Genomic DNA, 23,020 nt, shown 5'->3' with positions numbered 1-23,020 from the left:
TTAGTAGCGTCCATTAATTTACCCACCACTGAGGTGAGGCTAACAGGGACAACATCTACCCTACGCCAGACCCGTGGAATCCACTCCAGTTGCCAAAGATGGAACAGATCCACCAGCAGTGGATCCAACAGAACCTCTCTTGAGCTCCCTCAATATACTAGGATGCAACCTGCCAGGCTGATCTAGACCTGGTTTTGCCCCATTTCATCTATCAACTTATAGTTTCTGTCTTTCCTAGACAAATTGTAACTACGAGTCCATAGCTGCAAATGCAGAAAACCATGAACTGCATCAGCCTATCCCCAAATCTGTCCTCAGACACCACCAGCCAGTCAGGTTTTCAATAGGGTTGTGCAGTCATTTGAAACAAAACAGGAAACGTCAGCAGCAATTTCCTGTTTCATTCCGTTTTTGAACTGAAAGAGAAATGAACATAATGCTCTTCGTGTTTCCTTTCCTGCCACCCCCCATTGAAAGCAAATAAAAATTCTTGGCTGCATTATTTCGTTGCAGGGCAAAATTTCAATAGGCCAGCACCACTGAGCACCAGCAAGGCAGGAATGACTGGGGATCACTTCTGCCCTGGCTGGGGTTGTTAACCCAGTTTCAAGTCCAGGGGGTGCCACCGCAGGGGGTGCAAGAGAAATTGGGAGGTCTGTAGGGGGATGGGAGAAAGGCCAGACAGGCTACATAAAAATGGCAGCCAAAGTCTAGATTTAGTGCATGATACTGTACAATAGTGCACACTAAAATCAAACAAAATAAAAGAAATAAGACATGGGGGAAGAAAAAGATATAACCCTATGCCTGCACACTTCTGGTTTTCAGGATACCCATAATGCATATGCATGGCCTATATTTGCGTGTTCTGCCTCCATGGTATGAAAATATATCTCATGCATATTAATTAATTATTTTGTCCAGGCAAGTGTCCTCCTGCTCCTTTGAACTTCCAGCTCAACTGGAACCAGGGCTTAGATGTATTTATTTAAATGAATTTCCATTCCGTGACTTTCAATGGAATCTAATGCCAGGAGACAATGAAGGCAAATGAATGTAATTACCTAGGGGTTTTTTTCTCTTCCTGTTTTATATCCCCTCCCATCTTACGCTTAGTCCAGTCATTGCAGTAATGGTTCTGGGCCGGGCGCCCTTCCAGAACCCTAAAATCCTGTGCCCCCAATCCGGCCACTGGGTGTCACCATTCCCTGCCCGCCCCTCAGGGACTGTGAATGTTGCCTGTGCAGTATCCCCATCCCCAGCTGACCCGGGGAGTGGAAGACCCAACCCAGGGATCAAACGTGGGCCCTTCCACGTGGCAGAATACAGCCTCGTGATGTCGAAAGTCCCTGCAAGGGGGGAAGACTCGGGAACAACGTCAGGAAATATTCTTCACAGACAGGGTGGTGGATGCACCCAGAAGAGGTGGTGAAGCCAAGAACGGTAAATGGAATTCAAAAGGGCACGGGATAAACACAGAGAGGATCCATCATGGCTAAAGGATGGACATGAAGAAATGGGGGTAACCTGTGGTGACTTTTGGTACAATATTTCTGCATGGGGAGTAACCAGCATGGAGCAGAAATTACAACCCTACACACCTTGCTAGGCAGATTGGATGAACTATTTTGGTCTTGATTTTGCCATCATTTACTTTGTTACTTATGCTACTTACCAAGCGAGCCACCACACAGACCCATTCACTGAAGATATCCTGACAGTCTTACTCTTAGGGTCCCCGATGCACCACTGCCATGTAACTTTGTGCCCACCAGTACAGGTCTCATATGGTCAAGTGAGGCTAGCATTTTCAAAACTCTTGGTAGTGAACGTTCGGGTTGCAATATGACCTGGGTCAACCCTGACAGACTTATTAAGTTCTGGTTTGTCCCATTTCAGAGGGTTATATAGATTCCGTTTTCCTAGGAAGAGCCGGATCAGAAGTCCAGACATGCAATGGATCAGTCTGTCAGGGCTAATTAAGATCCAGTTGGTGGCAACCCTGTAATTTTATGTATAGCAAGGTCCCACCCAGTCTGTCCTCCAGGCTGTGGTTCTGAAATCCAGTCCACAAGGCCTCTTGATCCAATCTAATTTTCAGGGTAACTGATGCATGTAAATCAACCTGTTTCTTAGATCCCATGTATGCAAATATACCCCATGCATATTCATGGTACATATCCTGCAAATGTCTTGTTTTGGCACATCAAAAACTGGATTGGACAGCTAATTTTTTTGTCTTAGATTGTAACACATCTGTTATGATTTCTTTTTATTTTTGTGGACAGATCTCTCCATCACCTGTTGCTCCACCTTTCAGCCCGCCATCCTGATTTTTTTCATCCAACCAAAATACACTCTATAATTGCTCATATGGGCTTTTCAGAAAAGGAATGAGTAAGTTTGGTAGAAATTCCCCAGAAGTCACAAATACCAAAATCACAGGTAGATCCTACTAAATTATTAAATAGACATAATACATTATTTTTAGGAAAAAAAAAAGTCAGTGGTTCATCTTCTAAGAACTACTACTAAAATTTTACTTGAGAACCATAAAATATTTTGTAGTCTTAAGCATGAAAACACCCTTTGGAATGCAGCCACACACACACTCTTTATTCCTTGGTAGAGTTGCCAGTTGTCCTTTTTTTTCCTAGACTGTACAGATTTTTGGGGTACTGTATGGAAAAATGTTCAGATATTGTCCTGGCTTTAGGCCTCCTGCTGCAGATTAGCATCTGATTCTCCCCTGCAATTTTACAATACAGTGTGCATTTTGGTAGCTACTGTGAATGTAGTAATCTTTTGTTTTTAGTTTAATTTTATTTTTCCTGGGAATTTTATCAGTGTTTATTACAACAAAGAAAAATGGGAGAAAAATTACATTTTTTTCAACTGATTTTCTCCCATATCTATTTGCTAGAATAAAGACTAAATTCCAGGGACAAATAAAATAAAAGTTGAAAAGGAAGATCCCTATCTATATTCAGTAGGTGTTGGTTACATTTCTTTTGTGTCACTTACATATAGGCCGATGCAATACTGACAAGCTAAAAACGTGCGTCCAAACTGGATGCACATTTTTTTTAACGTGTGCACAATCACCTCTCCTGAGCGCTCGATGCAACAGGCAAATGAGCTTCTGCACTAGAAAGGACGCGCTAGGGATAAATTGTGCATCTCTAGCGCATCCATGGCATCGGACGCCCAGAAGCGGCTTGGGTGCAGGTTAGGGAAACGACCGCTGAATTTTATGAACGTCCATTTTTCTAAACTATGCACAGCCACAGATTAGGAAAACGGACGCTCGTAAATTGAGCATCTGTTTCCCTCACCTGACCGCAGGCAAGACTTAAAGAAAAAAATGTTTTTCAAGTTACTGCTTTCTGTGGTTCCTCTGACTTAACATCGCCATGATATTAAGTTGGAGGAACCACAGAAAAGCAGTATTTCTTCTTTACTGTAAACTTTTGGGGCTCCTCAAGACTTAACGCCAGCTCTGGGGCCGGCCTTAATTTTTGAGGGTAAAAATGTGCGCGTCGGGCACACATTTATTTTTTATATAAGGGCGTAATAGCCTCATCAATATGGCTACCTGTGCGCTAGCCTGAGGCACATGGTATTGCATCGGCCTGATAGACTTCAGTCCATGTTTAATCAGAGGCCTATAAAGTTTTACAAAACAGAAGTTTGGCCGCTGGGCTGCTAAAAAGCAAATCTTTGTACAAGAAAGGAAGTGTGAGAAGGGGTGGTAAGGGGTGGTAAGGCTCCAACGGTGTGGACTCAGGAGTGACATCAGAAAATATTTCCTGGCGAGGTGGAGAGGAGAATTGCATTACCTGGAACAAATGAGGACCCTGGGGGTGAACTCAGCTTTGCCCCAATGGAGAAATCTCTCCCAGCTGATTCTGACGCTTGACACTCGAGGGGCGTGGCTTGGGACCTGGAAACGGACTATAAATTTCAATTGCCTGCGGCGCGCAGCTGAAGCCGCGCGCGCTTAAGGGGCACGCGGCTAAGCTGGGCTTTCCGGGCTTCTGCCAGATCTGCCTCCTCAATGGTATATATTTTCTAAGATATTGCAAATTAAGGTCTCACGTCAGGTAGGATATATTTTTTTTCCTATAATAAGTCCTTTCTCCTTTAAAGCCTCCAAAGTGAAATCTCTGTTGTTATTTTACTGCATTAGTCCATCTTATACAAGTTCACTGCCTGGATACCATTTTCCTTAAATTTTCTTAAAGTAAATATGCCACACACCAAAAGGAAGGCCAGGTTAAGGCCACCAGTTGGAGTGGTATTGTCAGATTCTAGACAAAGGACTGTATTAGAATGGATAGACTCAACACAAATTACCCCTGTTGGGCAGACCGCGGGGGGAGAGGTGTTAGAGCGGAATGCCTCTCCCCAGGTTGTAGAAACATCATTGAGCCCAGGGGCACCGGCTACACCTCCACCGCCTGGAAGAGAAGAGGGTTTTACCCTAAAGAGCCCAGGAAATCTGCAGGAAGAAAGCCTGACACCTCTTGATCTGAGAAATGGTCTAGAACCGTCTGTTAAAGCTTTGGATTTATCTGAGCAAATGATGCAATCGTGTTCTGTGGAAAATTCTATTGGTACTCCTAAGGAGACTAGCACTCCAAATTGGTTAGTCCTATAGAAAAACAAGACAATATTGAAGTGGTAATAAAATCTGATATTCAGTTAAAAAAAACCTGTTAATATAACTTTAGAAAGTTTGTGGAACTACATGGTGAAATTGGATATGTCAATTAATAAGCTAACTGATGTTGTTATGAAAACTACCAACTCTTCGGTACAAAATACCGTAGAGCTGGAAAAGCAAAATAAAGAAGTGAATGCATTAGATAAACGTGATTTGCAAATAGAGAAAATTCAAAGTTATCAAATTAATGCTGAAGGAGAGGTAACTAAGAGATTAGAAAACCTTGAAAATTCCATAAGGTCTTTAAATTTAAGGGTTAATAATTTCCCAATTATAAAAAAGATGGACCCATTAGAATTAATCAGGAATTACTCAATGCGAATATTGAAAATTCCAGATAAATGTTCACCAGTTATAGTGAGGGCCTTTTATTTAGGGACTAAGAAAAATGAGGTAACACAGGAACAGCAAATAAAGAATGGTAAAGAAAAAGAAAAGGAAACATCAGAGTCTAAAATATCCAAATGTAGCTCTATAGATTTATCTGATTTACTGCAAAAATCTCAGGAAGACCTGGAAATTAAAGAACGGGGGACTCTATTAGTGCAATTTGCATTTGTTACTGATAGGGATAATATAATGAAGTACTTTTTTCGAAATCGATCAAATACCTTTTATGGTCAAAGAATATGGATCTTTCTAGATCTTATAAAATCCACCCAGATAAGCAGAAAGAAGTTCTTGGTTTATAGGAAAGAGGAGTTAGATAAAGGTGGGCATTTTATGTTAAAGTACCCATGTAGGTGTATTATCAAGCTAGATGGAAACAACTATTCATTCACAGATCCAGAAGGTCTCAAGGGTCTCCTAGTAGGGTCTTAGATAATGCATATTACATAGATATTTTGTTTTGTTTTCCTTAATTCCGTTCAATTTGAGAGATTTCACTTGAATTTCCTCTTATGTATTAATAATGACTGAAAAGATGAAGGATTGATATGGTCATAAATTGTATTTCTCAGCTAATAGAATATGATGCGATTCAGCCATTAAGACATTTCAACTGTGTTGTTTTATTTGTTGTAATTATTTGAAAAGCAATAAATAAAGAATTAAAAAATACATATATATATTTCCCTGCAGGAAGGGTGGCGGATGCATGGAGAAAACCTCCCCGGTGGAGGTGACAAAGGCAAAAAGCAGTAATAGTTCGGGCAAGTACAGGACATGCACGGAGGATTATTAATTGTAAGGAAAAGTGAGGGGAAATGCAGCCATCCACTGGGGTCTGTGACAATGCAGCAGGAAGTAAACTGGGCAGCCTGGATATGGATCCTGAACTTTCTGTGTTTTTCTAATGGGGGAAGAGTGGCAATAAAAGTCGCATGTGTGTAAATCCCATCAGCCAAGATATGAAACAGCATGGCCAAGTGTATGGAAATTTGACTACTGAAAGTTGGTAGCCCTATTCCTGAGTGAGGGTGAAGAGAAAAGGGACACAAAAAGTGGGTGAGAGTTTAATAAACACCTTTTGGAACTTCTCATCCTCATCTTATTATCTTTTGCTGTTTCTCGCTTAGAAAATTAAATGTAAAAACACCAGCCCGTTTCTGCACCAGTTAAGTCTCAAACTCCCTCCTCCCCTAAAACGGAGTGCACATCCCCCTTTTGAGAAACCCTTCTTCCTGAATTACAGAGCTTGGATTTTAATTTGAATCTGCCCATTTTTTTTGTGAGATTTTTTTTTTTTTTCCTTTTGCCAGATTTGTTAGGAGGGTTTTGGAAAGAAGAAGAAGAAAAAAAAAAAAACAACCTGAATCCAAAGAAAAGAGAAAAAAGGGAGACTCCCAGAGCTGAAGAGGGAGGAGGGCTCCCGTGATGGGGGTGGGGGGCGAAGGAGAGAGAGAAAGAGAGAGAGCGGGGAAAATGCTCGGGCGAAATATCATTATAAATGAAGTCCTGAGTTTCTGTGGATTTGTGCGGCGAGGGCTTTTTCAGCTTCTGGAAATCATCCTTCTAGCAGCTTGCAAAACCCAGAAGTGAACAGCAGGCGACCCGGAAGGTTTGAACCTCAGCCTTCACAGAGCACCCAGACAGAACAACCCAGCCGCTTCTTTTTTTTTTTTTTTTCCATCTTCCTTCTTGGGGGTTGTATGTCTATTTCCCCAAAAACGCTGCAATTACACAAACAAGGTCTGTATGCAAAAAAAAAAAAATTAAATTAAATCATATATATATATATATATGTATATATAAAAAATCCCAAACAAAGCGTTTTTTTTCCTCTTTCAAAAACTCCTCCAGGGGCTTTCGCCATTACAAGGGAAAAGTGGCAGAGCATGCATGAAAGAAAAGGATTTTAGTCTGTTGGTAGAGAAGAGATATATATTAATTCCACCCACTTCCTTTCTTTCAGATTGCAAAAGTTGCATTTAGTAGCTTTTCTCTTTCTTTGTAGTGCAGGAAATGCATGCTGAGTTTCAGGGAGTCGCGATTTCCTAGGGCACTTTCCACCTTTGCAAAGAAAAAAAATGTTGCTTTTTTTTTTCCGGTATGTGCAGAGAGTCGCATGTATAGGTCTGACTGCTTTGAGGGGAACAAAAAAAAAATCCGGTGAATCGGCCTTGCTCCCTCAAGTCGATCTCTCCTCTTCGTTTCTTTCTTTTTTTTTTCCTTTCCCTGTTTCGATGCGGTCGGATCGGAGCTGGTGGAGGGGAGGGAGAGAGGTTAGAGCAAAGCAAGGCGCTCCCAGGACCTGTTTTCTTGCGTCCGATTGCTATAACCGGATTGCAGTTTGCAATGCACGATCGGTGTGTAGGAAGTGTCTTAGCAAAAAAAAAAAAAAAAAAAAAAAAAAAAAAATTTTTTTTTTACCTTCCTAAGCCGGGCTATTCAAACCTGCAATTCTCGGAGCAAACAACCATTCATGCACCTTAATGCAAATAAACTCAATTGCACGATTAAGGCTTTTTATTTTAATGTCCCCTTTCATGGCAGATCCCTGCTTCTCTGCATTTTATGTGCAAAGCTTCTTTCGGATTTCATGCTTTTTTTTTTTTTTTTTTTTTTTAGCTCTGCAGAATATGGCGTCTGTGTCCTGTTTTAAAAATAAGCCTGGGCTGCCATTTTTGTTTTTCTTTTGTCTGAAAATGTTAATAAAATTGTCTGAGAATGTGGGAGAGGCAGCTGAAGGGGAAAAAATTGCTAGGAGGGAGGTAGCTGAAGGGGGATTTTTTTTTAACTTTTTTTTTTTTGTTGATTACGAAAAAAAAAAACCCGAAGCAAGAAAGCTAAGATGCCCCTTGCAATGGTGATAGAACGTAATTGCACTTACATCATGAAAGCATTTTTTTTTCACAAAGATTTTCAAGTTAACTTTCTTTTTAAAAGTTTGGAGCTTTGGACGTTTGCAAAAGAAGAAGAAAAAAAAAAAGCTTTCCCCCCCCCCTCCTTTTCATTATTGGAAAAAGTTCATTTAACATACCTTTCTTTTCATGGCTTGCGGGAACTATGCTGGTTGGCAAAATAATGTTAAAACTATGTTCATCGGGAGCAGAGGAGAAGCGGTTTTTAAAAAGATATGGGAATATATGTTTGTGATGATTGTTTCAGTACAGAAATAACAATTTTGCAGAAATACAGTGATTGTAGAAAGGTGGTGGTTTGCACGTTACAGGCTTGAGGTTATCTAATACAATCTATCTTCATGTGTACAGATAGCAAGTATGTGGATTCATGTATGTACACACTAACCGCTACTTATTCTAAAAAGCTGCTGTATACTGTATATAACCTACATATATTTAGTGTCTGTATTCATATTTGTGAGTATGAACATTAACACCTATGTTGGCTTGTTTCAGGCTGTTGGGTGACTGTATTGGTTATACGTATGTTTGAAAGTACAGTTATAGCAAGAAAAAAATCAGGTAATCCTTCCCAAAACAATGCAGAGTGTGTGCTGGAGGTGGGGTGCAAATATTTGTTCTTGTTTTCCTCGGTGTTTGTAGTTTTCTCAGCTGACTTTTTTTTTTTTGGAGGGGGGAGGAGAGAGAAGGGAATATGCAGAATTTTAACTTTGGAGGGTTTTTTGGTATTTTTTTTTTTTAAAGGGGGATGGGTTGCCACCTTTTCCCCAGGTCGTCCGAACGGTGTGATCCAGTTCTGTTTTTGCCCCCTTGCATGCATGATGATGTAGTTCTGCTCTTCTTAGGGCCGTTAAGGGGAAGAGCAGGCCTACATTTCCCTGCATGCAAGCGGGCAAAACCAGGGCTGGCGCCGCCTGTTCGGGTGACCTGGGACGCGGTGGCAATCCTAGGCCGTGGGGATAAACTTTAAGCTGCTGTGGCTGGTGCTAACGTTTTATCCTCCCGACGAGCCCCCACGCTCCGATTTTTTTTTTTTTTTTTTGCGATCCGGCGGGGATCGGTGATTTCTCGGCTGCAGGACCGGCCGCGTGCTAGGGAAGTTGCCGGCCGCGTGTTCCGGGGGTGTAAGCAGGGGCAGCCGCGGGCCGCAAGCTCCAGAGATCCCCGGGACGCGGCCTCCAGACCTCCGGCTGCAGTACCAGGGAACCCCCCTTCGCCTGCGGGATTGCACCGCTGCCGGGGCCTGGCAGGGTAAGAGACGGGCCTTACTTTCAGCAATGGTGGGGGCACGGGCTGGGTTAGACACCGGCGGATGAGGCCTTTAGTGAAGGAGAACAAGTACTCGGCTGCTGTGCCCAGCGATGCAACTTCCACACCCCTTAAACTCCCGGCTTCCCGGTGCTGGTGGAAGATATTCGGGAGCTGGGGCTAGGTACATCCACGGGGGGACGGAAATGGGATGCACGCCCCCTCGAAACCTATTTATTATCGTGGGTGCTTTTACCCTTCGTGGATAAATGCCCCAACTGGGGAGGGGTGGATGGATCATGTACACGAGCAGTTATTGTCTCAGATCTTCGAAGAACGAGCATTGTATTTCTAGCTTCAGGGAGAGGCAGGTTGCCCCTGAAGACCCCATGCTTTTCTGGCCCTTTCTGTTCTTGGGTGGGGCTATATCATGAAAACTTTACCTTCAGGCCAGATGGGGAAGCAAAGTCTTCTCACTGTCACTTGTCTGTCCTTTTAAAAGGAGCCCACATTTTCCCTTGAAAAAGTTGTGAGTTAAACTTCCCAGAAACCTACCCGGTCAGTGGTGGCCGGGTATTGCTCAGCAAGGCCACAGGGACTTAAGAGGGTGGATGTTCGGGTTACAACCTTGCTAGTTTTGGTAGCTGCCTAAATTATTACAAAACTTGGTGATAAAACATTGTGAACATAAGATATGCCATACTGGGTCAGACCCAGGGTCCATCAAGCCCAGCATCCTGTTTCCAACAGTGGACAACTCAAGTCACAAGTACCTGGCAAGTACCTAAACATTAAACAGAGCTCATGCTACTAATGCAGGCAACAAGCATTGGCTATTTCCTATTTATTAATAGCAGTTTATGGACTTTTCTTCCAGGAACTTATCCAACTCTTTTTTTTTTTTTAAACCCAGCTACACTAACTGCTGTAACCACATCCTCTGGTAATGAATTCCAGAGCTTAACTATGCGTGGAGTTAAAAAGAATTTTCTCTGATTTGTTTTAAATGTTCTACTTGCTAATTTCATGGAGTATCCTTGGTCCTTGTATTATCCGCAAGAGTAAATAACCATTTCACATTTACCCATTCAAGTCCTTTCATGATTTTGTAGGCTTCTATCATATCCCCCCCTCAGCAGTCTCTTCTCCAAACTCAACAGACCTAAGCTCTTTAGCCTTTCCTCATGGGGAAGCCGTTCCATGCTTTTTACCATTTTGGTCGCCCTTAACTGTATCTTCTCCAGTGCAACTCTATCTTTGTGAGATATGGCAACCAGAATTGCACACAATATTCAAGATGCGGTGCAGCCATTGAGTGATACAGAGGCATTTTGACATCCTCTGTTTTATTTGCCATTCCCTTCCTAATAATTCCTAACGTTTGCTTTTTTGACCACCACAGATCACTAAGCCGATGATTTCAATATAATATCAATTATGATGCCTAGATCTCTTTCCTGGGTGGTAGCTCCTAATATAGAACCCAACATCGTGTAACTACAGCAAGGGTTATTTTTCCCTATATGCATCACCTTGCACTTATCCACATTAAATTTCATCTGCCATATGGATGCCCAATCTTCCAGTCTTGCAAGGTCCTCCTGTAATGTATCACAATCTGCTTGTGATTTAACTACTCTGAATAATTTTGTGTCATCTGCAAATTTGATCACCTCACTGATCATATCCCTTTCCAGATCATTTATAAATAAATTAAAAAGCAACAGTCCAGGCACTTCACTGTTTACCTTTTTCCATGCACAAAAAGAGATGGCCCATGATTTCTTAGAAGCCTTTCATGAGGGACTATGTCATGTGACTTCTGAAAATCCATATACACCACATTTATTTATTTAGATTTGTTGATATTCCACTTTTTGCTCTTCAAAGCAGATTACATTCAGGTACTGTAGTTATTTCTCTGTCCCCAGAGGGCTTTCAATCTAAGGGCAACAGAGAGTAAAGTGACTTGTCCAAGGTCACTTGTCAAGGGCAGTGGGATTTGAACCCTGGTCTCTCTGGTTTGTAGCCCCTGCTCTAACCACTAGGCCACTACACATTTGTTCACCCCCTTCAAAAACAAATGCATGAGATTTGTGAGGTTTGAGACTTCCCTTGGATAAATCCATGCTGGCTGTGTCGCATTAAACCACGTCTATGCAAATGTTCTGTGATTTTTATCCTTGATTCCATGATTTTTTTCTGGCACTGAAGTCAGGCTCACTGGTCTATAGTTTCTTGGATCGCCTCTGGAACCGTTTTTATATATCAGGGTGACACTTTCTTCAGGGACCATGGATGATTTTAATTATAGGTTACAAATTACTTGTAATAGGTCTGAAATTTTGTTTTTTAGTTCTTTCAGATGTATACTATCCAGTCCAGGTGATTTACTACTCTTCAGTTTGTCAGTCTGGCCTACTGCATCTTCAAGGTTCACCGTGATTTGGTTCAGTTCATCCGAATCATCGCCCATGAAAACCTTCTCCAGAACGGGTATCTCCCCAACATCCTCTTCAGTAAACACCAAAGCAAAGAAATTTGTTTAATCTTTCCGCGATGGCCTTATCTTCCCTAAGTGCCCCTTTAACCCCTCGATCATCTAGCAGTCCAACTGACTCCCTATCAGGCTTTCTGCTTTGGATATATTTAAAATTTTATTAATGAGTTTTTGCCTCTACAGCCAACTTTTTTTCAAATTATCTTTTAGCCTGTCTTAATCAGTGTCTTACATTTAACTTGACTATGCTTATGCTTTTTCCTGTTTTCTTCAGATGAACCTCTCCAATTTTTGAAGGAAGATCTTTTGGCTAAAATAGCCTCTTTCACCTCGCCTTTTAACCATACTGGCAATCATTTGGCCTTCCTTTCTTACTGTGTGGAATACATCTGGACTGAACTTCTAAGCTGGTATATTTTAACAATGCCCACTCCTTTTGCACACTCTTAACCTTTGTAGCTGCACCTTTCATTATTTTTCTAACTATTTTTCTTATTTTATCAACTATTTTTTTCAGCTTTTGAAAGTTTAGAGCTAGAGCTGTGGATTTGCTTACTGTCCCCCTTCCAGTTATTAGTTCAGATTTGATCATATTGATCACTATTGCCAAGCGGCCCCACCACTGTTACCTCTCTCACCAAATCCTGTGCTCCACTGAGAATTAGATATAAAATTGCTCCTTCTCGCTCATCGGTTCCTGAACCATTTGCTCCATGAAGCTGTCATTTATTCTATCCAGGAACTTTATCTCTCTAGCATGTCCTGCTGTTACATTTACCCAGTCACTATTGGGGTAATTGAAATCTCCCATTATTACTGCACTACCAATTTGGTTAGCTTCCCTAATTTCTCTTAGCATTTCACTGTCCATCTCACCATCTTGGCCAGGTGGATGGTAGTATACTCCTATCACTATACTCTTCCCTAACCCACAAAGGATTTCTACCCATAAAGATTTGATTGTGCATTGATTGTGCATTTGGACTCTATGCCATCCCGGACATAAAGCGCCACACAGCCTCCTGGGTGCTCCTCTCTGTCATTGTGATATAATTTGTACCCCGGTATAGCACTGTCCCATTGGTTGTCCTCCTTCCACCATGTCTCTGAGATGCCAATTAAGTCTATGTCATCATTCACTGCTATACATTCTAATTCTCCCATCTTACTTCTTAGACTTCTGGCATTAGCATACAAACATTTTAAAGTGAGTTTTTTGTTTGTATTAATAACTTGCTTTTCAGTTGTCGAATAATTTTGAATCTTTTAGCTCAGGCGCTTCTTTGCTTAAAGGCACATGGATTACTTTTGCTTTTCTGGATCCTCTCTGTTGGGATGCCCTAACTCTCCTACCTTGTTAGTATCCTTTGAAGATACCTCCCTCCAAACCATGTGCTGCTAGGTGAGTCTCAGCTTTTCCCTTTGTTTTAGTTTAAAAGCTGCTCTATCTCCTTTTTAAAGGTTAGCGCCAGCAGCCTGGTTCCACTCTGGTTAAGGTGGAACCTGTCCTTTCAGAAAAGACTCCCAGTTCCTAACAAAACTGAATCCCTCTTCCTTGCACCATCGTCTCATCCACGCATTGAGACTCCGGAGCTCTGCCTGCCTCTGGTGACCTGTGCATGGAACAGGGAGCATTTCAGAGAATGCCACCCTGGAGATTCTGGATTTAAGCTTTCTACCTAAGAGCCTAAATTTGGCTTCCAGAACCTCCCTCCCACATTTTCCTATGCCCTTGGTGCCCACATGTACCACGACAGCCGGCTCCTCCCCAGCACTGTCTAAAATCTTATCTAGGTGACACGTGAAGTCCGCCACCTTTGCACCAGGCAGGCAAGTTACCAGGCGGTCCTCACGTCCACCAGCCACCCAGCTGTCTACATTCCTAATAATCGAATTACCAACTATGACAGTTGACCTAGTAGTCCTTTGAGACACATCCTGGGTGTGAGAGGACAATGCATCACCTGGTTAGCAGGTCCTTGCTACAGGATCACTTGCTGCTGCACCAGAATGATGCTTTCTGACCAGGAGACCTTCCTCCTCTGAGGCAGGCCCAGCGCAGCCAGACTGCAGTTGGGACTTGGCTATTCTGTCCCTGAAGATCTCATCTATAAACCTCTCTGTCTGCCTCAGCTCGTTCAGATCTGCCACACTAGGCTCCAGAGATCAGACTCATTCTCTGAGAGCCATGGTACATACACGTGCACACGCACGCACACACACACACACACACACAACTTCTCACCGGTGGGTAAAAAAATCATACATGGGTGGGGAGCAGCGAGTGCCGATTGTTGGATTCAGTGTGGGATCTTGATTGGCCTATCCAAGATGGTAAAAAAAAAAAAAAGACAGTGAGGATGCTGGTTAAACAGAAATATCCTATAAATGGTCAAGCTTTATGGCCTGAAAAATGTGGATCAGAAAACCTTGGGCCAACTGGATAGGACAGTGGTTCTTTTTGTTCCCTCATCTACTATGTTAGGGGCTTTCCTGTGATCGATGCATGTCCTCTATTCTCAAGAAAACCTGGATCAGGCACAGATGGTCCTTAATTGGCAAGAGGGGAAAGTCCGTTAGTAGCTGGGGGGTCTATGGCATTGCAGCAGGAAGTACGTAAAATTTGTGTGGACGAGGTAGGTTTTATCTACGGTCCGGTTCTGTGTTTCCACTGTTGTAGCCTTTTCTTCTGTTCTCATAGCCCTGTATTCCATGGGCTGAGAAGTTCCTTAGTGGCATGAGAGGGGTCACCTCTGAGTCTCACGGCCTTTGCTGCACAGAAAATTAACATGAACCAGGAGACTTTCATGCATCCTGCTGGTGTAAAACTCTTCTTGGGTTAAACCAGGGTCAGGCGGTGAAGAGTTTAAGACTCTGTAGGGGAGGGGACTAAGGGTGTGATTTTTCTGACTCCCCCATTTTCCTCTGCTGGGTGCAAAGAGGTTACTGGGTTTCACCTCCTCAGAGATTGGTCTTTTTGAGGACAGGGCAAAAGCACATTGAGAAAAACCATTCAAAATTGTCAGTATCGGGTGAGCACTGATATATTTTTTTATATTTTTTTTTTTTACATTTGGACTGACTTAAGAAGATGTGCCAGTCCAACTTTCCATGCATTAGAAGTGTATTTGCAAACGCACAGAGATGACACAGAATATTGCATGTACCCGAATTAGAAATGGCACAAGGTGAAATATTGTGTGTAGAAAATAATGGTGTATGTGGCAGGATGGATCGACAGCGATAAGCAACTTTTTTTTGTCCAGTGTGTAGTGTGGGGCCTTAGGTTTCCAGCCCTTGCCCGCTGGGGATTTTCCATCACCTGCCCCGGGGAATAATGAGAGGGAGATAGGAAGAAACCACTGCATATCACTGTCCCCCCACCCGTGGTGAGAGCCACATGGTTCTATGGGCAAACAGCAGGAACTGTGCTGCATTGCTGCCATGTTTCATGCAGGCAGGGGCGCTCCTCGATGACTCACTTTTCCCGTAAGCACCAAACGTTTAACGGAAATGGGATTAAGGTGCAGGGAGCGGGGGCAGACTACCATTTCCTAACCTGTCCTTTCTGACAGTCTCCCGCAAAGTAAAAATAAAATAAGAATTTTTTTTTTATACGAACAAAACAGTGCTTTGCAAAAGTCTTCATACCCTTGCACTTTTTTTTGCATTCTGCTGTCTAAAAAGCTACACATCAAAATGCATTAAAGTAGGGGTTTGTTTCACTGATCTGCACAACATACTCTACACTTTCATCCTGAAAGAACAATTATAGAAATATTCCAAAAGTACTTATGCAGTCAGGACTTTTTTTTTATTCTTAAATCTTCACACACTTTGTCATAGCAAACCCAGATTAACTCCTTTTCCAAAAGTTGCTTTAACAAGGCCCATAATAATTTATATGGACTGCCACCTGTATCTGTTCAGTATTTGAGATGATTTCAAATATTCCAGGAAGAAGAATTGAACAGATTCTGATGTATGAAATGAACTGGAAGCAAAGGTCAAAACATGCAGAAGAAGGAGCTGCCAAAAGAACTTTGGGATAATGTTAGAAGGTGCAGATCGGGGGAAGGCTCTAAGAAAAGGTCAAGGTGTTTGAATATCCCTTGGTGCACTGTCAGCTTCATCATCCTAAAGTGAAAATGATTTGGCACTGCTCCAATCAGGCTTTCTTTCCAAAGTCAATAGCCATGGGTTAAGGCGGTGCCCCTAAGCTACAGCAATTTTGTGGTCCTGGGAGAAATCACCCCATCAGCTTGTTGCCACACAATTGACAAACTGCTGTAAAATCGACATTCCTGAAAGCTTTCCCACTTTTTAATTCAGACTTTTGAAGAAAACTGTAGAGTGCCTGCCAGCCTTGATTCTCAGCTCTCTCTCTCTTTGCTCCAGCCGCAGTCCCTCCCCTCCCAAACAGCCTACAGAGAACTATCTCCTGTTGACCCCCCCCACCCCATTCCCCTTACAACTGTTCTGAAGTGAAGGGGAGGGGGGGGGGTGTTTGTGGAGTGAACAGAGAAAGCAGTCAGAATGTTTAATCCCTCAAAGATCTTTTAAATCCTTATCAAACCAAAGTTGATTTTGAAATGATTCCTGGATGGAGTGATGTCCCTTTGGAAGAATTTTATTTTTATACAAAGATTCTTGTGCCTGCCTATGTGGTCAACTATAAACCTGTTACAAAGACTTGGATGTGTTTTTTGGAAGTCTGCAACTGCTGGTGTCCCACATCTGGCAGAGAGGGCTTTAATTTCAGTTCACAGAAGCCTTAATGACTGGCACTACTGCTGAGAAGTTTCAACTTGTGCTGATTCAACTCCACTTTGTGTCTGTCACCATATGCTCAGTATGGCAGGGGGAAATGTGGAAAAGAGGATTTGCTTTCAGACAACAACCAACAAGGACTGAACTTCACAATCTGGGTAAACAAGTGTGGGGGTAGCTTGCTTATTACGGTGGTTACTACCCTAAATCAATTAAGTCTGATACATTACTTTGAATACATATACGGCATTGCTCTCTACTTCAACGGCAGGGGGAAATGTGGAAAACAGGATTTACATTCAGACAACATCCAACAAGGCATTGATCTGTGCAGTCGGGGTAAACAAGCATCGGGGTAACTTGCTTGATGCGGTGGTTACTACCCTTAACCATTAAGCCTTATGCTCACCTTTGATGCAACTCCAACATTACTCTCTGCATCAATGACGGGGGATGGCAGGAAATTTGAATCAGTTACCAACAAGGGCCCTGAACTTGGTGGTCGGTGAAACAGATAAGTATGGGAAAATAAGCGTGGAAGCTTGCTGGGCAGACTGGATGGGCCGATTGGTCTTCTTCTGCCGTCATTTCTGTTTCTATATGCGCACATATCTTTCTGTCAGCCCGATCCAGTAAAGTCCGTGGGAGAGCGGACTAACGCCCGCTCTCCCAGCGCGCGCACCGGCCCCTCGCCGGTGCGAGCGATCCAGTATTTAAATTAGGCGACGCGGTGCAAACGAGGAAAAGGAGGCGCTAGGGACACTAGCGCGTTCCTAGCGCCTCCTTTTGGCCTGGAGCGGCGGCTGTCAGCGGGTTTGACAGCCGACGCTCAATTTTGCCGGCGTCTGTTCTCGAGCCCGCTGACAGCCACGGGCTCGGAAACCGGACGCCGGCAAAATTGAGCGTCCGGTTTTCGGCCCGACAGCCGCAGGCCGAATTCAAATTTTTTTTTTTTTTTTTTTTTTTACTTTTTTTTACTTTTGGGGACCTCCGACTTAATATCGCTATGATATTAAGTCGGAGGGTGCACAGAAAAGCAGTTTTTACTGCTTTTCTGTGCACTTCCCTGGCGCCGGAAGAAATTAGCGCCGACCTTTGGGCGGCGCTAATTTCTTAGAGTAAAATGTGCGGCTTGGCTGCACATTTTACTTACTGGATCGCTCGGGAATACCTAATAGGGCCATCAACATGCATTTGCATGTTGAGGGCGCTATTAGGTGCCGCGGGTGGGCCGCGTGTTTTCCTCCCCTTACTGAATAAGGGGTAAGGGAAAACACGCGTCCAGAGCAGGGTGACACTGCGCTCCGACGGAGTACACTTTACTGGATCGACCTGTGTGTAATTAACAACATGACAAACTACTGATACTAAGGGCATTTTCAGCATGCAGAAGTTCATATACTCAGGCTAGGACTTTCTCAAAAATATGAAAAGGATGGTTGTACTGTATTTCAATTCAAAACACAAATTACATTTCACAGTTAAGTTTCTAAAATATGTCTTCACTAAATTGTACATTAGTGTATAGTTTAAATATGATTTTGTGAATGGTTTAAAAAAAAAAAAGACCTTTTGGGTAGTTAGAGGTGTTTTGCAAAGTGATATAAATTTGACACACAATTACGGCAAACGTTTGAAAAATCTGCCACAGAATTTGCTAACGCTTGCTGCAGAATCTTGAAAAATCTGCCACAGGAAACTGGGTTAAGGAAACTGCTGTGCGAGGTCACAGTGAGGCCCATGATCACTTTAAAAGAACTGCAGGAGTCTCTACTTGAGACTGGGGAAGATGCTGACTGTTCAACAATTTCAAGATTACGCCACAGACATGGCCAATATGGGAGGGTGGTAAGAAGGAAGCCGCTGCTGAAGAAAAGGCATGTGTTGTGACGCACAGCATTTGCAAAGAAACATAGGGGACCCTGAACCCATGTGGAAGAAGGTTTTATGGTCTGATGAGACCAAAGTGGAACTTTTTGGCCTTAACGATCTCCCGCCTCAGGTGATCTTTGTACTGGGGGAAGCGGTAAAACAAAACCCAGCACAACACTCTGGTAACTCCCTCCCCCCCTCCAGTAAAGCATGGTGGTGGCAGCATTATGCTGTGGGGATGCTCTGCAGCAGCGGGGACAGGGAGGCTCCTGAAGACCAAGAGACGGATGGATGGTGCAAAGTACAGGCAGATCCTGGAGGAAAAAACCTGTTCCACTCTGCCGCAGACCTGGGACTGGGGACAAGAGTCACCTTTCAGCAGGACAACCACCCTAAGCACAAAGCAGAAGCAACAATGGTGCGATACAGAAAGAAGAAAGTGAATGGCCCAGCCAAAGCGCAGATCCAAATCACATAGAGAATCCGTGGCAAGACTCGAACGCAGTCCACAGATAACCTGAAAGAGCCTGGGTTCTTCTGCTAAGAACAGGCAAAAGCTGCACCATCCTGCTGCACAAAGTTGGAAGGCACTTAAACTCAATGACTCATGGCTGCTCTTGCCACAGAAGGGTCCTTTCACCAAGTATTCAGTCAAGGACTTGAAAGACTTATGCAATCAAGAATGGTTTTTTTTCATAATTACTTTTGGCTTATTTCTATAATTATTTCATGATGAAAGTGTATGCTATGTAGATCAGTGAGACAAACTTTTACTTTAATACGTTTTGATTTGTGTTTTTTAGACAGCAGAATATGAAGATTGAAGAAGGGGGTAAAGGCTTGCAAGACATTGTATTGTATGACAGTAGATAGTAAGTACGGCTTCTGCAAACGCGTCTGTGTATTCTTATCCCCCATCCTACTCAGCTTCCTCTGACTTCTATAAGGTGGTTTTCCCTATTATTTTTACATCCTAGGCTCTTTGTCCATTTTATACCCTCCCCCCATAAGCTGCCCATTAGCTTGAGGGTACTTTTTGGCTTAGGGTCATTTGGCTGCAGCTCCCTTCGGAGCCCAGAATGCATGACCCTGGCTCGGGTACGAGGGCTGGGGCCTCCTCGCTTCCTTCCCCTGCCAGGAGCTGTGATCGCTGCTTTCATGATAGCCGCAGCTGAGGCTGGTCCAAAGCAGTGAAGCCAGGGTCTAGGAATCTGGCTCTGGACTTCTGCACGGCAACCCACAGGGTTGCTGCTGTGTTGTCAGGATAGCTTCAGACCCAGCTCTTCGTAACTGAGGGGGGTGCAGTGTCACTAAGGAGTGAGTGAGGCATTCTCCCCTGGTTAAAAAAAAAATAAAATGAAAAAACCTCAGAAAGGTTGTTTGACTGAAATTCTCTGCAAGTGGCAGTAGTGGGATGGGAGCTGGAGCAGGAGGGCCAAGAGAGGTACGGTGCATGATAGAGCAGAGAAGCCTTGGGCAACTTAATCCTGTATGGCAGGGCTGGAAAATTCCTGGGTGCATGAGCAGAAATCCCCCATTGTAGCTAGGCCCCGGGAAACCGGGAAAGGGGTGGGGATGCGGAAGACCCTGAAGAGAGAGGGAAAGGAGATTTAAGCCAGAAGAAGGCAAGTGCAAAGAGTCAAAAGTAAGAAAAATGCAAAATTGGATGTCATCTATTTGAAGAGTACAAGAAGGTTAGAGATGGGGAGGAGTGGTGCATCTCATTCCCTCTGCACTGCGTAGGAAGACGAGAGAAGACTGATTTTATTATTTTAGCTTTACTGGAATTTATAGTTTCCCATCCACTTACAGAAGCAGATTTAATTTTTGGAAGCTGGGTAGATTTTTGGTGGATTTTATATATTTGGTCAGTCCTGTGCTTGCAGGGGAAGGTCATCCCTGACCCCTGGCTGTGTATGGGACTTGCCTCCTTGTGGAAGTGTGGGTGAGGACTGGCTGCCCCTGGCAGGATCCCATCCCTGCATTGGGGGTGGGGGCCGGGTTTACCTGCATAGCTTTTTATTGGTGGCGAGAGACATACAGACCTGGCTCAGTACAGTGAAACAACTACAGTACATCGTCCATGCATGATGGCTGCGAGTTGATGTTCAAAAGAACAAATTTGTGCAAGACTTAATAATTATCCCTTTACTGGCACCTCTCACATGCTCAGAAAACTTGAAAGTGCACGCTGCACTTGTGCCGTTTTATGTCAAGTCTTTGGCTCCCTTTGAAATTTTAGATGGGAGAAAGTAGCTTCCTGAGGAAGATGAACCCTGGGCAGGGAGGGTTTCCATATCTTGAAGAGGTTAGAAGCAGGGACTGAGGTTCTGGGACCGTCTGGAGTACTTGTCCTGATATGTCCAGATCAGGAGGTGGTGGTGGTGTCCAGCACGATGCATCCAAAAGATATATCCTAATTCTCTCCGCTCTCCGTCCGCTGCCATCGAGCACAGCATCCTGGCTCCGGCAGCGGCCATTTCAATCCGTTTGGAAGTGCCCGGAAGATCCACTTCCTGTTGTGCATTCCCAGATGTAGGAGGTGGTGGTGACCCCCCTTGAGCCCGCCAAGCTCGTAAGTGTAAACGGACCTGTCCTCCAAAAAAAAAAAAGTGTCCAAACCTTTTTCTAAACCCAGCCGTGCTGTTAACTTTGACATTGGCGTCTGAGATAGACGGAATATAAATGTTTGAAACAAACGGCCTCTAAGCAACAAATTCCTTAGCTTAATTTTGCGTTGACGGGAAAAAATTCTTTCTCACGTTTTGTTTTAAATCTGCTGCCAGCGGGTTTCTTGGCCCGTGACCTGGTCCCACCCCTCTCGTGATTTTATAGACCTCTGTCATCTCTCTTCTTTAAACTGAAACCCCCCCCCCCCCCCCAAGCCCTTCTTCTTAAGGGAGCCATCACTTTTATCGTTTTTTTCTTGCCCTGCTCTGTACCTTTTCTAGTTTCACTGTTTCAATCCTCAAGGTGCGGTTGCACCACAGGTCTTATACAGAGGCATTATGATATTGTCTGTTTGGTTCTCCGTTCTTTCTGTGAGTAGTTTCCCAATATTTCTAATTGCCTTTCTGGCCACCGCCTCGTACTGGGCTGAGGATGTCGATGTATTTGCTCACAATGGAACAAAGATCCTGTTCCTAGGTGGTGACTTCTGATATGGATCCCAGCATTGTGCACGTATATTATTTAGAATTGCTCTTCCCTATGTGCATCACTGTGTGCATTTATCCATAAGCGTTCCAGGACGCAGAGAAATCCTACCGGGTCCTCCCTCGGTTCTGACATCAAGGGCAGTGAGGAGTATGGGGGTTTTTTTTTGTGGGTTTGTTTGTTTGAATTGATTGTTTTTTGTTTGGTTTTTTTAATATTCTGAGGGTTTGGATGATGAACTGGTGTAGCCATTTACTGAAATGGGGCAACCTTTTAGGGAGTCCTGCATATGCTGTCTCACAGTGCCCCAGAGACCGTAGAGTCAGAAACTGATAGTCCTTAACATAGAGGCTAGGAGCAACAGGGGTATCTCTGGTATATCTGGCTGTTAGGAGAGACTGGGCCTATCTAGGAAGGCCGTTGTGCCCCAAGCCTTGGCCAGGCTCCCTAAAGATAAGGTGGAATTATGGGTCAGCACTTTCTAAGAGCGCAGTGCTGCTGGATGTCCCCCCGCTAACCTTACATACTTATGTTTATGAATGGGATAAGTGCAAGGGTCACCATTTTGACTTTTTTTTTTGTTTTTTTTCCATCTAAGTCAGGGCAGCCTGAAGGAGGGCCGACAGATGCCTTTGCTACCCGTCCCGGTCTTCGGGGATGGCCCGCGAGGGAAAGTGACTTGACGGCGATCCGGGGACCTTGAAGTGTCTGTGGGCCTGGAGGGTTGGGGGTCCCTTCTGCCGCCCCGATACCGAAGGACGTTGGTGGACCTGCTAGGGCGGCGCGCTTAGTTGATGTTCGAGAGATTGCACGGCAGGAATGATGGGGTTGGTGGTGGTGGTGGGGGGGGGGAGGGTGGGGGTTAGCGGCGCAGATGCCGAGGAGGCCAGAGTGAGCGCAGGCTCCGGTGGGAGGATTTGAATCGGGCCTCTCTGTTCGGAGATGGCCCCTTTTGCTGCTGAGTTAAGACGCCAAGACGTGGCTGAAGTGAGTCCTGGGACTGAGGCGCTGAAGGCTGGAGGAGCGCCGTCTTCGCCAACCACGAGTTTAGCCACAGAGGTAAAAAGAAGGTCCGCCAGCACAGGTGAGGCCTAACTTTTTTTTAAACTATTTGGGATGTCTCATTGCCTTGGAAGAATCTCTGTCCGGGCACATTAAAACAATCTCTGACAGCCTGGAGGAGCTCTCAAGATCTAGAAAAATTTAGAAATTCAGACACCAACGACCGTGCTTTGCCCCCCCTGGAAGGCGAGGTGAAGAAATTCCAAGATAAAGGTAGCCTCCTTTTTTGTTAAGGATTGCGGTTCTTATTTGCAGCGAATTGGAAACCGTTGAACCCTGCAAGAAGGCGGCGTTTACCACCCGATGATGTTTGTTTGTTTTTTTTCCCGCGGCCCCTTCGGTAGCGTTGTTGGATAGGTTTTTAAGAGACGTTTTACT

General features: G+C 44.0%; 1 protein-coding gene across 7 annotated transcripts in view; it reads left to right on the top strand.

The window, feature by feature from the left end:
• Positions 1 to 6,530: 6,530 nt before the first annotated feature.
• Positions 6,531 to 23,020, top strand: part of ZNF362 (zinc finger protein 362) — a 71,244-nt gene continuing 54,754 nt past the window's right edge. The window contains exons 1-2 of one of the 7 annotated variants that reach the window (XM_029579288.1): positions 6,531 to 6,859; positions 19,228 to 19,296. The gene's annotated coding sequence lies outside the window, so the exon portion shown is untranslated. Of the gene's footprint in view, positions 6,860 to 8,989; positions 9,286 to 19,227; positions 19,297 to 23,020 lie in introns of those variants that run through there. The other 6 variants (XM_029579289.1, XM_029579290.1, XM_029579291.1 and 3 more) reach the window with 6 other exon arrangements.

This window comes from Rhinatrema bivittatum, chromosome 15 (assembly GCF_901001135.1).
Source record: "Rhinatrema bivittatum chromosome 15, aRhiBiv1.1, whole genome shotgun sequence".
Taxonomy (NCBI): domain Eukaryota; kingdom Metazoa; phylum Chordata; class Amphibia; order Gymnophiona; family Rhinatrematidae; genus Rhinatrema; species Rhinatrema bivittatum.
This window is presented reverse-complemented; position numbering and strand designations above follow the sequence as displayed.